This window comes from Sturnira hondurensis, unplaced genomic scaffold (assembly GCF_014824575.4).
Source record: "Sturnira hondurensis isolate 20B ecotype Veracruz unplaced genomic scaffold, ASM1482457v3 Scaffold0011378, whole genome shotgun sequence".
Taxonomy (NCBI): Eukaryota; Metazoa; Chordata; class Mammalia; order Chiroptera; family Phyllostomidae; genus Sturnira; species Sturnira hondurensis.
Window position 1 is genome coordinate 468653 of NW_028084009.1, and position 13868 is coordinate 482520.

At 37.6% G+C, this 13868-nt stretch overlaps 1 protein-coding gene across 11 annotated transcripts in view; it reads right to left on the reverse strand.

Moving 5' to 3' along the window:
- STAU1 (staufen double-stranded RNA binding protein 1) overlaps positions 1–13868 on the reverse strand; it is a 52491-nt gene that overhangs the window by 37499 nt on the left and 1124 nt on the right. For 8 of the 11 annotated variants that reach the window (XR_005068489.1, XM_037059859.1, XM_037059861.1 and 5 more), the window contains exon 2: positions 4763–4833. The exons of 1 other annotated variant lie outside the window; for it this stretch is intronic. The gene's annotated coding sequence lies outside the window, so the exon portion shown is untranslated. Of the gene's footprint in view, positions 1–4762; positions 4834–10902; positions 11040–13868 lie in introns of those variants that run through there. 2 more of the 11 variants (XM_037059854.1, XM_037059862.1) reach the window with 2 other exon arrangements.

Sequence of the window (13868 nt, forward strand, 5' to 3'; positions counted from 1 at the left end):
AAAATCTTTTAAAAAATAAAAAATAAAAATAAACTCTGTCTTGAGGGCATTTCTACCCTCCCCCCAAAGTCATTTATAGCATACTCACAACTTCAGGACACCAACCACAGGTCACAGGTCAAAAAGTAGCCAAAGCAAGTAAGGGTCTACCCATACCCCAGAAGGAGCAACTTGACTCTGCTCTGGGCGGCTCTGAGAGTCTGAGACTGAATGAATGAACTAAGTTTAGAAAGGGAAGGGCCCAAAGGGATCTTTTTTGGCTAATGCTGTCTATAGCAGGCCCACTGCCAGAATTTCCATCACAGACAAAAATACATAGGTTTTCTAGAAGTTGAGAAAGGGAACAAACAGGCTTTTAAATAACTGTCCCAAAAATGTTAACCTCAAGTTCACCTGGAGATGTTATGTCTTTATAACAATTGGTTGAAACAAGTAGTTCAGAACTGCAAATAAAAAAAATTTAAGCCCTCTTAATAAGGCTGTATACTTCACAAATTTTTAATTCCTACAACATGACCAATACTAAAACCCCCAAAACAGTATTCATCTGCTAATAAATGTTTAGTCATTTGCTAATTTAACACTCCTACGTGTCTTTAGGCCTGAAAAGAGAATGTAAAGCAGTCATTCTAAAGAAGGGGTAATTTTGTTCCCCAAAGGCATGTGACAATGTCTGGAAATATTATTTGGTTGTCACAACTAGGGGTCCAGGGGACCTACCAGTATCTAGCGGGTAGGGGGGTCAAGGATGCTGTTTCAAGTGCACACACACTCACTCACAAAATAAAATCATACTAATATAACAAGCAGCTTATATATTTTTTAAATATTTATTTATTTATTCTTAGAGAGAGAGAGAGGAAGGGAGGGAGAAAGGGAGAGAAACCTCAATGTGTGGTTGCCTCCCACGTGGCCCCCACGGGGGGACCTGGCCTGCAACCCAGACATGTGCTCCGACCGGGAATCGAACCGGCGGCCCTTTGGTTCGCAGCCCGTGCTCAATCCACTGAGCTACACCAGCCAGGGCATATATTCTTAAACAGAAAAAGAAAACCCCCTTTTCACCTCAAAGGCTCTAAAAAACCAGATGCTAATGTTTTACCCAAACAGATGCTCCTCTCCCAAAGAGAAGCCATCATAGTTATAAACGGGGGGAAATATTGTTCACCCACATAACTCAGAGAACAAATGCAGTTTGACTACTGCTGTTTATACAGTTCACAGCAGCCTTCAGAGGAGTCATGGAATTTGGGGTGTATTACTTCAGTATAAATTTAGAACCTGTTGTTGCTCAACAGTACTCAGTCCTGAAGATTAAACCCTTCGATGAAAAGTTGTCTTTTTCCTTTTAACCTATCTTTAAGGATTGTTTCCACCAGATAAATTAAGGATTCAAGAGAGATTAAAATATTTTGCTGGAGTCTCCTTATAGAAGAACAGTGTTTTACACACAATAAAACGAGGCTGTCAAGTTTGAAACACAAAGACTTCCCAGTTTTCCCTGCGCTGGAAGCACCTCTGGCTGGTCAGCCTCTGCCGTGCTACTGCTCCCCTGCCCCCAGCACAGATGAGGTCCTCGGTTTTTTTCCTGTTTGAAGAGCTTTAGACACCAATTCAGGAAAACACATTCATCTTATTCTCAAATCTGAAATTTATGAGGCATGTATCAGCACTGTAACACAAAGAACAGTGATAAAACCGCATTATGGGTTCCTCTTTTGAAAAGACTCCTATTCCAAGCCCTTGCACTCCAACTTTGGCTTGGTGACCAAAGCAACCTCATAAATACAGAATCTCACCTCGGCTGGCAGCCTCCATGTCACACGTGCCAAGCACTTTGTAATGGGTTGTGGGGAGGAGGAATATGGGCACACCAACCCTACAAAAGCATTTTTTTAAATTATACATGGTGTGCTACAAAGTGACCAGGCACAATGTGCATGTTCTTCACTAAGCAGTGACTCACCAAGAGCCATACTGAATACAGTCTGAATGATGTGTTTAACACACAACGAGGCAGAAATATCCACTGCTAATAGTTAGCAGAAATATCCACAATAATGTGCAGTCTTATTCACTCTCAACTAACAGATTGTCAAATCACTGCAGTATGACGTAAGTGCTTCAAAAATTATGGAAAAACATCATTTGTTAATGTCTGGGGTTTTTTTACTGGATTAACTCATGATTTATAAATGAAGTAGCTATACTTTTTTTGCGCTCAATATGTCATCTACCATTGTAGTAACTGTTGTCTCCAAACAAGATATGTTTAAAAAAAGAAAGAAGTCCTCCCAATTCTAGCCAAGATTTTAAGACAACCACAAACATTTCACTAAATATCTCCCCAAAGACGTTTACTAAATCTTATGTAGCATGAGGACATAGGAATACTCCAGTTCCTTGCCATAAGATACTAAAGGTATCAATAGCAATTTTAGGATATATTCATTCAATGTTCAACAAAAATTTACTAAGCATCTACTACCTATGAACCCTTATGTCAAATTACACATTCTCCAGTAATACAGCGGAGTTAATCTGTTAAACTTTTCCTCAAAAATACAGAAGAGATCTTTAAACAATGAATAGAATAATATAAATATAAATAATAATATAAATCCACTCATCTAATTTTTGAGATGCTCCATTCTCAGAGAAACTTTGTCAACACCACCAAAAACATTAAGGAATATACCACTTTTCCTACAATAGCCTTGAGATACACCTAAAATATCTTTACAACCAACAGTTACTTTCAAGACACTTTTCTGACACATCTTTGTAGTTGCAATGTGGTTGTACGTTTTGCGCAAGTCAGCTCACTTCCCAACTTCACCCCTCACCAGTACCTGCCATCCCCTGTACTCTGGAAACAGCAATTTACTGACTCCAATAATTATCCAAACACCTGTAGACAGGACACCCACGAGTATAGAAACATGGCCATCACTATTAATATACATAATCATTTCCAAAAAGACAATGTCAATATCAAGTAAATAATGTCCAATTGTAGGTCCACATGTCAAATCACAACACTAAATGGTTCTTTAAAAGAAATATGACCAAACTACTTAAAACAGAGGGGGGGGAATTATGTACTCGGGGCTCAAGAGAAAGACCTAGGAAAAGTAGCCCTAAGGAGACACAATCCCTTGCAAGACAATAAAATCCCCCAAAAATAACGCCTGGAAACAACCCAGGCTGTTCAAGACCTTTGCATCCAGTGTAAGGGACTGAATGTGGCCCTGTCTCACGGCTGCTCCGATGCCAGCTAGGCAAGGGAGGGTTTTCTTTCCACACAAACGTAACCACTGGGTGGTCCATTTAAAGAACCACTCCCTAAAAGAAAATTCATTATTAATCGTTTATCCTAGAAAAACCACCGCACCATATCATGCACTGAAGTGGAAAAAATTACCTCCTCAGCCTAACAAGCTGCAACTTTAATTTCTAGCTTTGAAATCTTATCAAGCTCCCCTCTTTCCTTCCCTGGAGAAATTCTTAAAAATAACTAAACTCAAGCACATTATTTTTGTAAACTTGGAAGTGTTTTTAAGATCTAAACTTATAAAAACATAGAAAAATGTTTTAAACCAACCAAAATAAGTATCTATTTATAATATGGTAGAAATCTTTAAGAGTAGTACCTTGTGACATATTCTTAAACAAGGGGTTTGGTTCAACATAACAGTTAACTGCCTTTTCCTTTCAAAAAAGAAAAACTGTACTCTGTAACCATGTGCCATCTACCTAGCAACATGACTGCATTTACTAGCGTCTTCATGCAAAACAACCAATGCCAAGACCCAGTTTCTAAGAAACCAGCCTCACTGCTAAGTAGCAACCAACAATGTTAAATCAGACCAAGCTTCTGAGTTGTGGCTTTCAGTTATACTCCCAAATCAGAAAGCAATTATATACCCAGCTCTTGGCAATCCACTGCCCAGGGCCTCAGTTTCTCCAAATCATTTTATAACAGGATGTCTGACAAAGCTTCAGTCCTACCAATCAGAGCTAAGCCCCTCAAAGAATCCTAAGGCTTGGTAAGTTATTCAGTTCCTTCAAAAGAAAAGCATTATACAAATTCAAAGTGATGAGTGTAAATCCATTCACTGGGCTTTGTACAACTTGTCTAATTTCCTTAATGCTTCAATTTCCTCCTTCCAAAGAAAGCTGGGTTAACTTGTCTACTAATTACCACCTCAGAGATTTGATATGATAATGTTCTCTCAGCTCTTAGAGGGAAAGTGCGAAAAGGGACTGTAAAACTTAGGAGCACCCTCACAAAGCTTTTCTGATCTAAATCACAAGCAGCCAGTGGGAAATGGCCCTTGATTCCTAACCCATCTCACAACAGTACTCGGCACTGAATTAGGTCTACAGGTTTGAAGACCAAGTTTAATGTAAACGATCTGAGAAATCAAAGAAAAACTACAGAAGTTTCTATAACCATGACGCTTAGTGACTGAGTGACATTAATAACAACTTCAATGGTCAATTTTCACATCTCTACACTCAAAGTATATGGCACTGCTGGCCAGAGGGTTTTACATTCTTGCCAACAATTTTCCCTGAACTTAATTACTTTCTAATTAAACCTCAAGAGTAAAAAGAAATTCGAACTACATAAAATTTCTTCTGTTTCTCTAATATTACAGCCAGAAGTAAAAGTCATTTTCCATACTAGTCACTGAAGAATTTAAAAATATTATGGATTACCAACAGGCCTGAAATTATAGAGCCAAATTATGTGTACCTTAAAAAGAGGTGCTCCGGGAACAATGCTGTTTTGGTTCAGATCTGAGTGGCTATGTGGTTAGAAAACTCCTGGAAAATAAGAAATAATAATTTACTAGAGAAGATCTTTTTCTGAAAATGAAGATATATATTGTTAAAGTTTGGGGGAAACCTAAAATTTACAAGCAGAGAACCTTCTGAAAACATGATGGGATGGCTCGAAGCAGCACCTGGAGAGCCTACAAAGGGCACAACTGCAGAGACATCGACAGAAGAGGCAGCAGAAACTTCCTTCTCAGTTACTTCTGATGACAGAGCTGTGAGCCTACGGTCTATTTTTTTAAAAGGAACTGGACATCATCTACTGACTAATCACACAAACCTGATTTTTAAACTTTTAACTACTGGCTCAATATTTTATTTATAAATGTCCTTACCACGTGCTTGCCGATGCAAATACAATTACACAGGAATTTTACAAAAAGGCATTTTGCACATATATATTCTTAACATCAAATTGCAAAATACAAAAAAGCACATTACCTCTAGTAAATTCAAATCACAAGCCTTCTTTAGAAATGGATTTCAAGTGATACGAGAGTTTAATTCTCAAACTCTCAGGTCTGCTTGAGGTTCTCCCCTTCTTAAATGGTAGTAGTCAGCAGCAAACAGAATTAATTCCTCACCTTGGGATTCGTTTTGTATTTTTACAACATAATTGTGCTCATTCCAATTTTTCACTGCCACTATGACTTAATAAACAATAAAAAGCAGCTGTTCACTGTCCAAATGAATTTAGAAATAAAGTCAGGTGCCCTCATTTGCTTTACAGTATTTTACCAGCTCAAGCTCTTTTTGTAAACAGTGTACAATACTAACAATTTTCCAATCTAGAAACCTTTGTTCCATAATCTGACCCATTCAAAAGACTAGCATGAGTGGAAACCGAAAAAGGCCTCCGAGCAGCCCACACCAATGTCTAGACCACCCACCTAACAGAGCCCATGCCTTTTACCAATGGGACTTTCCTCAATTCCAACCCATCTATGCTGAACAATTATGGTACATTTTGGGTATCTAGGTTTACAACCCAAAACAAAATTAGATTGGAAACAAATGATTGCTAAAGCTGGACATAATGAAAATGGTAAGAAACAAGCACCAACAACTCAAAGCAAAGTGAAAAAGAGGAGTGGGGAGAAGTTATCGGTCTGCAAACATTTGGATTTCAAAAATCTTTGCACGAGTGACAGCTGAGATTCATATACACATTTACACTTCCTTAAATAAACATTTTTGAAATCCTCCAACCATTTTCAAATGATAATACAAAGCCATCATGATCATTACATATATATATATGTGTGTATGTATGTATGTGTGTGTGTGTATATATATATATATATAAAACACCTCCTCCAAACTGCAGCAGAGAAGACAGACTGTGATTAAGCCCAATTTGCTTTCTTTCCCACTCAAGAAAGCATACTTTAATCCAAGAGAGTGGATTAAATTCATTGCCCTATCCCTTCAATAAATAATTATTGAACAGCTACTGTTTGCAGGCACCGTTCTAGACACTGGGGAGAGAGGAGCACACAAATAAGATGCAATCTCTGTCCCCATGGACTTCCCATCTGTAGAGAAATAACCTTGAACCAATACAAATGTAAATAAATAATTCACAGTGGCATTTTAATTAGCAGTAACAAATCATCTGTAATACATGTCACTTCTCACTACAGAAGACACAAGAGATCATAAAAGAGCTCCTGTTTGGGTGGGTGTCCAAGGCTGTTGACTGGGGATTTGAGTTTGGGTCCCAGCTCTGGCGCTCAGGTGAATAACCCTGACCAAGTTACTACTCCTGTGGACCTCAACCTTCTAATGTATTAATTGGGGTATCACCACCAATTTCATGATTAATAAAACAATTAACCATATGGTTCTTGAGTGAATTGACGGTAATGTAAGTAAAATACTTGTAAACTATGACAGGCCATATACCAAAGTTAACTTTTAAACATCACTTTCTTAGGATATACAGTAATTGATAATATAAAATGGTATTAATAAATCACATTCAAAAATACTATTTAAGAAAGAAGAAATGTAGCAAACTTAAAAAGAACCTCATTACCCCCCAAATAATTTTTTTTACTTTATTCTTTTTTATGTTTGGTGCTTAAATCGATACATTCTCATCAAACAGGAAAATTACCTAGAAGTAGTCTCACTCTAACTGTTCCAGATTATAAAGGTTCACTCCTCTACAAACCAGAAGGAAACTTATTTACCTAACTATATTTGTCTGTCATCTAGGTAAAGGGTCATAGAGCCTTAATAAGCAGGTTGGTTAAATTGTGCAACAAAGAACATAATCAGACTTATCATTAAATATAAATTATCTTCTTTCTGACATAGGAAAGGACTGCCTAGTATTTTGAACAAAATCACAATGGCATCAGCAGACAACGGGCCTATTTGTATCAAGATAGAATCTGCAAGAGTAGAAAATTCATGCCTCAGTTAATTTTAACCTATAGAAAGCATGAACTTCAAAAAGGATAAATGTGAGAGAATCAGACAAAATCTAGACAAAATGAGATCATAAAGCTCATGTCTGATGGGAGCCAATATAGTACCAATTTAAGAAGCATTATCTGCTTACTTCAACCCCAGAAAAGACATTTCCAACACCTTTTCATAATTAATGAGAACATGTATCTCATTACGGACTACACAGCTGCCTCAGTTATGGTTAACCACAGAATGGAAACTCATACACCATCTCACTAAAACCCAAAATCCAAAGGCAGATTTAATTTCATTGATCTAGCAGCCTTCAAGGGCTGGCCATAAGAGACAAGTACTGCCTGGGGGTACAAGCACAGAGGCTTCTTATCCAGAAGACCACTGATTCAAAGAAATTAAAAAAGAAGTTATTCAGGAGGCAGTTCAACACCAAACAGAATATTACACTAAATATTCCTAATACCATTAGCCAGGAAATGGGTATTAGCGATGGCTGAGAAGCAAAGGGCCCCAACCACCTAACCCTAAAATTAACCTAGAAGCTCAATTAACTCCCTTTTAATTGAGCAGAGTATCATAATTCTAAAGAAACTAATTTTCTTAGCAACAACCTGGTGTATAGTTAATAAATCATGTTAAACAAACCTCATGAAGGATTATAGCAATAATTTAGGGGAGAGCCTGCTTCAACACAGAAGTTACTAAAATATCCTTCTCCCCATTTACTTCTAAGTATTCCCCCAAAGCTGTGAATCTACTTAAAAGTTCTACTTTCATTTGACTGCAGCAATCTAGCTCAACGAACAAAAATAAACTGTAAATCTCCAAAGTATTTCAAGGAAATGACAAATGGATTTTAAAAACTGAGTATTACCAAACCAGACTCTCCCCCCACCCCTAAAACTGGCCTAAAGTCCTAGTGAATAAAATCCATCCTAGCTGCAGTGGGTGGGAGAGGGGGGGATAAATTATCCTAAACAAAAAGCACCTGGGCCTATTTGGCGACTGTGGTTCAATGGAAAGAGCTTATGGCCCCACTCCAGTTACTTGGCCTCCCAGACATACCTCGGTGTCCTCAGCAATCACGACCCTTCCTTTGCAACAACGTTTGCAAGTATCAGAAACACAATATTATAACCTATGTAACTTTATTAACCAATGTCATCCCAATAAATTCTATTAAAAATACAACATACAGTGTCTCCTTAAACTCCTGACAGAAAGGAAAGCTCAATGAAGAGCAGCTTTTATATTATTAGTTAGATTCAATCTGACCTTTCAGATTCTTTTCCTGCATCAAATAACCCTCACCCAGTAATCCTAACCTGGCACATGGTAAGAAAGAGCTCAATAAATAGCAGCAAATATTATTATCCAGCAAATTCACTAATCCTGTGCTCAGTCACATAAACATCTATAAATATAAACTTATAACTACACACCATTTGTTTAAAAAGTACTTTAAATGGGAAGAGAGAACATGCTGACTAAAATCAACCTACTCACTGAGCAACCAGTTCCAAAGCTACATCTGAGACAATCTGATTTAGGGAAAAGACACCAGGGCACTTAAAGAGATTTTCTTAGATTTTTGTAGTCCTGTAGACATGACCAAAACAACAAAACAAAACAGAAGCCTTTAGGACAGTTATGACCTCTGTATCACGTTATAATAAAATGATCTATTTTGCTTCTACTACTGTTACAAACTCACAAAATCATCACACTTCTCTCCCAAATCAGATTCTAGATTAAAGAGAATCAGATAAGCGACATATGTAATATTTAGAATGTGTAATATTCCTGCTTTTGCTTTCAGTGAGTGTATTTTGAGGGAGCACCCTGAATACACTCCTTTAACAAATCAATGAAAGTGTGTAATTCCAGAAAACATAATTAAGTCTGCAGAGAATTTGCTTCTACCTCCACTCTTCTGGTGATATAAATCACTTTTATTATATATCAACCTTATTCACTACCACAGGAACGTAAATATTTTAAAATATCTTATTAGCAGTAAGTTCACAAATTTACTATTTTTAAAATAACAATTTTCTCTGGTAAATTTTTTTACTTCAGAGTATTAATTTGTGGGCAAAACATCATCAGGTGGCATTTAAAATCGCCGCCACAGCTATATATTCTAACACCAGTTTCTCCTTAGTAGGTGAGAACACAGGACTTAGTCAACATTGTTCAAGCTTGGTAATACTTGATTTATCAGTAAGCACACCTTGGTGCAAAAATTTATTAAACAATTTCCTTTAAAAAGCAAAGAGTCCTGGAGTCAAAGCAAAATAAAAAATATCAACAAAGCTTTTAAAGATTTGGGAATACCTTATAGAGCTGTCTCAATTTCAAATTAACTGTGTTAGATATGCATGCACAAGTATTTAATGACCCAATGTTGCAATTTACTTTGAAACATATCAAAAAATAAAAGAGATGAGCCCTGGCTGGTGTAGCTCAGTGGACTGAGCACGGGCCTGCGAACCAAAAGTTCGCGGTTCGATTCCCAGTCAGGGCACATGCCTGGGTTGCAGGCCAGTCCCCAGCAGGGGACTCATGAGAGGCAACCATACATTGATATTTCTCTCCTTCCCTTCCCCTCTAAAGATAAATAAATAAAATATTAAAAATAAAAAAATTAAAGAGACGAACAGATGGAATAGGCATGAAAAGCATGTGTAGTAAAATGTTAATGGCAGAGTGTAGGTGATAAAATACAGAGGTGATATTAAAATCCTTTACATTTTGTTATACATACATTTGAAAATTTTTATAATATAACATTTGGTAAAAATAACCAAAGCAACCATGTCTTCTCGTAGTTCAGTCTCTACCTTGTAAATTATATTTTGGGACTAGCATAAATGCTATAGTCTTGATTTTGATAAAGTTTTATTTAAGGAAGAGCTCAAGTAGGAAATTACACCAGAAGCATATTAACCCCAAAGGTCTCCATTACCAGAAGTTAATTTAAAACAACCTGTCATAAATGTAGTAAAAAACAAAATGTCCTTGCCATGGCTGGTGTAGCTCAGTGGATTGAGAACGGGCTGTGAACCAAAGGGTTGCTAGTTCGATTCCCAGTCAGGGCACATGCCTGGGTTGCCGGCCAGGTCCCAGTGGAGGGTGTGTGATAAGCAACCACACATTGATGTTTCTCTCTTTCTCCCTTCCTTCCCCTCTCTCTAAAAACAAATAAAATAAAATCTTTAAAAAAAAGGTCCTTGAAGTCTCTAAAAACTGCTGAAGGCTTCAAAATCCCATTCTGAGAGAAAGAAAGCAATGCTAAAAGTTCTCATTTGAGGGGAAAAGTTTACATTTTCCCTAATTACGCAATTCTGTGTCACTAAGTTGGACAACAAATAAGATGACCCAGTTTGGAAGTTCACAAAAACAAGGACCCAGCCCTGGCCAAGTATCTCAGTTGTAGAGCACCAACCCAATATACCAAGGTTGTAGGTTCAATTCTCAGTCAGGGCACATACAAAAACCAACAAATGAATGCACAAATAATAAGTGAAACAACAAATCAATGTTTCTCTCCTTTCTCCTCTCTCTCGAAAATCAATAAATAAAAATAAAAATGATGTCCCATGACATCCCACCAAAAAATACCTTTTTCATGAACGTTTCACCTTTATACAGGTAAATTTCACTCTCATTCCACTCTGTAAAAGAGCATCACAGGAAGATGACCTGCAAGCTGAGTCCCGCTCTGTGCCTCCTACGTTAAATACTTCTTCATTGTTTTATGGGGGAGAGACTCTGGATGAAGCAGCACAGGACAGTCCCATGTTTAATGATTACACCCAGAATAATGTTGACAACTGGACTTCAGAATTGGAGGAGGGGAGGGAATTCTATGAGTCACGCTCATTTCTAAACTTAAGGTAACCTGTATGGATGAATTTTCTGGATGAATTTTAAAAGAGAACAATTTAGCCTGAACAAACTGTACAGTATTTAGGGTTACAATTCCAAAACCATAAAGGTTTTACTTGAAGCCTACTGGGAAGCATTAAGCATTTTTATTTATTTATTTTATTGTTCAATTATAGTTGTCCCCATTTCAGCACCACCTCTTTTTAATAAAAGATTTTACTTACTTATTTTTAGAGAGAGGGGAAGAGAGAGAGAAAGAGATGGAGAGAAACATCAATGTGCAAGAGATACATCAATCAGTTGCCCCTGACACACCCCCAACTGGGGACCTGGCCTAAAACCAAGGCATGTACCGTGGCAGGGAATCAAACTAGTGACCTTCTGGTTCGCAGGCCAGCACTCAATCCACTAGGCCACACCAGCCAGGGCTGGCACTAAGCATTTTGTAAAATAAAATACATTTTCTGTCCTTTCTTAGACAACCAAATTGGTTTTCTTTTCCTTAGTCAATTTTAAGACATATGGATAACCTTCCCCATCTCCTAGGTTGTAGTAACCGAAACATACCATACATTTTCACTGTACCTGATCAAGCACAAAATAAACCTACACAACTGAAATAACAACATGACAGCCCTGGCTGGTGCAGCTCAGTGGACTGAGCACGGGCCTGCGAACCAGAGGATTTGCGGTTCGATTCCGAGTCAGGGCACATGCCTGGGTTGCAGGCCAGTTCCCAGTAGTTCCCAGCAGGGGATGCACAAGAGGCAACCATACATTGATATTTCTCTCCCTCTCGCCTTTCCTTCCCCCTCTAAAGATAAATTAAAATTTTAAAAAAAGATTTAAAAAAAAGAAATAACAACGTGACGGGTCTAAAGGCTGGAAACTGTTCATGACCAGAAATGTGAAAAATAAGTAATAATTACAATATTCCTGTCAACTTCCATTCTGGGAGAGAAAAACATGAACATCTATGTTATAAATTCACACTTAGTAATATCTGTTTGTGAATACAGCAGATGGGGAGGTGGGGGTCTTAGGTAAATAATTCTACAGGAGTTTTGAAATCTAATATATCCTTTGCTTAATTATTTTTAAGAAAAGATTTTATTTTTAGAGAGAGGGTAGGGAGGAGAAAAAGACAGAGAGGAAGAGACATCGATTGGTTGCCTCTCAAATGCCCCCAACCAAGAACCTGGCCAGCAACCCAGGCACGTGCTCTGACCAGGAGTAGAACCAGCGACCTTTCTCTTTACACACAACACTCAACCAACTGAGCCACGCTGATCAGGGATCCTTTGCTTAATTCTTAACCTAAGGTGATAGCAGCATATTTACATGAGAACTATACAGAAACATTGAAAGTTATTACGAATATTAACTGCTGTTTAACTCTGACAGTTATTCTTCGTTAAAAGTGGTTTAACAGATAGGTCTCCCCACCAAAACAGGATTAGGGATCTCTGTACTTCTGAATGCTTTCCAATTATAATTATACTAATAGCTTAAGAACTGTCGCCTCTATACACAAAGGAGAGAGTATTTTTGGATATGACTTTGAAGGGGGTAAGCACTGAATCAAGAGCTAATTTGGCTGCACATTTTTTCCTGCTGTATAGTAATCATGTATAAGGATGAGAAACCCAACAAACAAAATGAGAACTGTGATTTTAATATAAAAAGTAAATGTGGTGGCAAAGTCAGGGGCAATCTGGTAAAACTGTATATTTAGGATTTGTTTCAAAATAACCCAGTCTGGGGGAGAGGTACTACATGAAACAAGATTGACTCTGGCTGTAAGTCAAAGCTGAGTGACCAACACATGGCAATTCTCTATACTACTCAGCTTTTGCATGATTTCCACAATAAAGTTTTTTTTTAATTAGGTTACCTACTATAATATTAAAACATCATTTCCAAAACATTGCAGTTTTTTATTATGTCTTCTGTTGCTTGTATAGTTGTTTGCTTGGATGTTTTTAAAGAGTCATCCAAACAAAGATTTTAAACTAGAAATGATGGCAAGATCGTGTGTTAGAAAATTCTAACTAAATGTCAAAAACAGGGAGGCCACTTTGCATTGTGTGTGTTATTGAGATGGCTGTATAGCAAAACAGTTTAAGAAAATTTACCTAAAGTAAACCAAGTACAGGAGACTCATTCAACAGAACACATACTTCTCGATCTTTTGTAAATCTGAACCTCCATGAGTTGCATTTTCCTAATGAAGCATACACCAAACAACTAAGTACAGAATTAAAAGAAACGCAGTATCCCTAAAGTTGCTGCTTTATAAATCCCACCTGTCACCAGGATGACTGAAACTGCTCCCTCAACAATCCAACTGTATTTTTAGTTTTTACTTCAACAAGCAGCAATGTAGTTTACACTGGGTAAGCACACCGATTCCTGAAAGCCCCAAATCAACTAAAAAAGTCTAGTTTAACTCTCTTTCCACCATCCATCACCCTCTAAACAACTAAAGCTGCAAGAAGGGAAGAGCGACCTTAAAAACGTCCCCACAGCTAGAGAACAGGGGCAGAACAGACTGAAGCACACATCTTCACCGGAACATAAGAAAACTTCCACATAAGCAATACTGCGACACGGAGGTGGGGCAAAGGCTTAAAAGGAAAGTCGGCCAACAAGGAGGAGGGAATAAAAGCACAGCTGCAGTGAAGAAAAAAAAAAGTTAG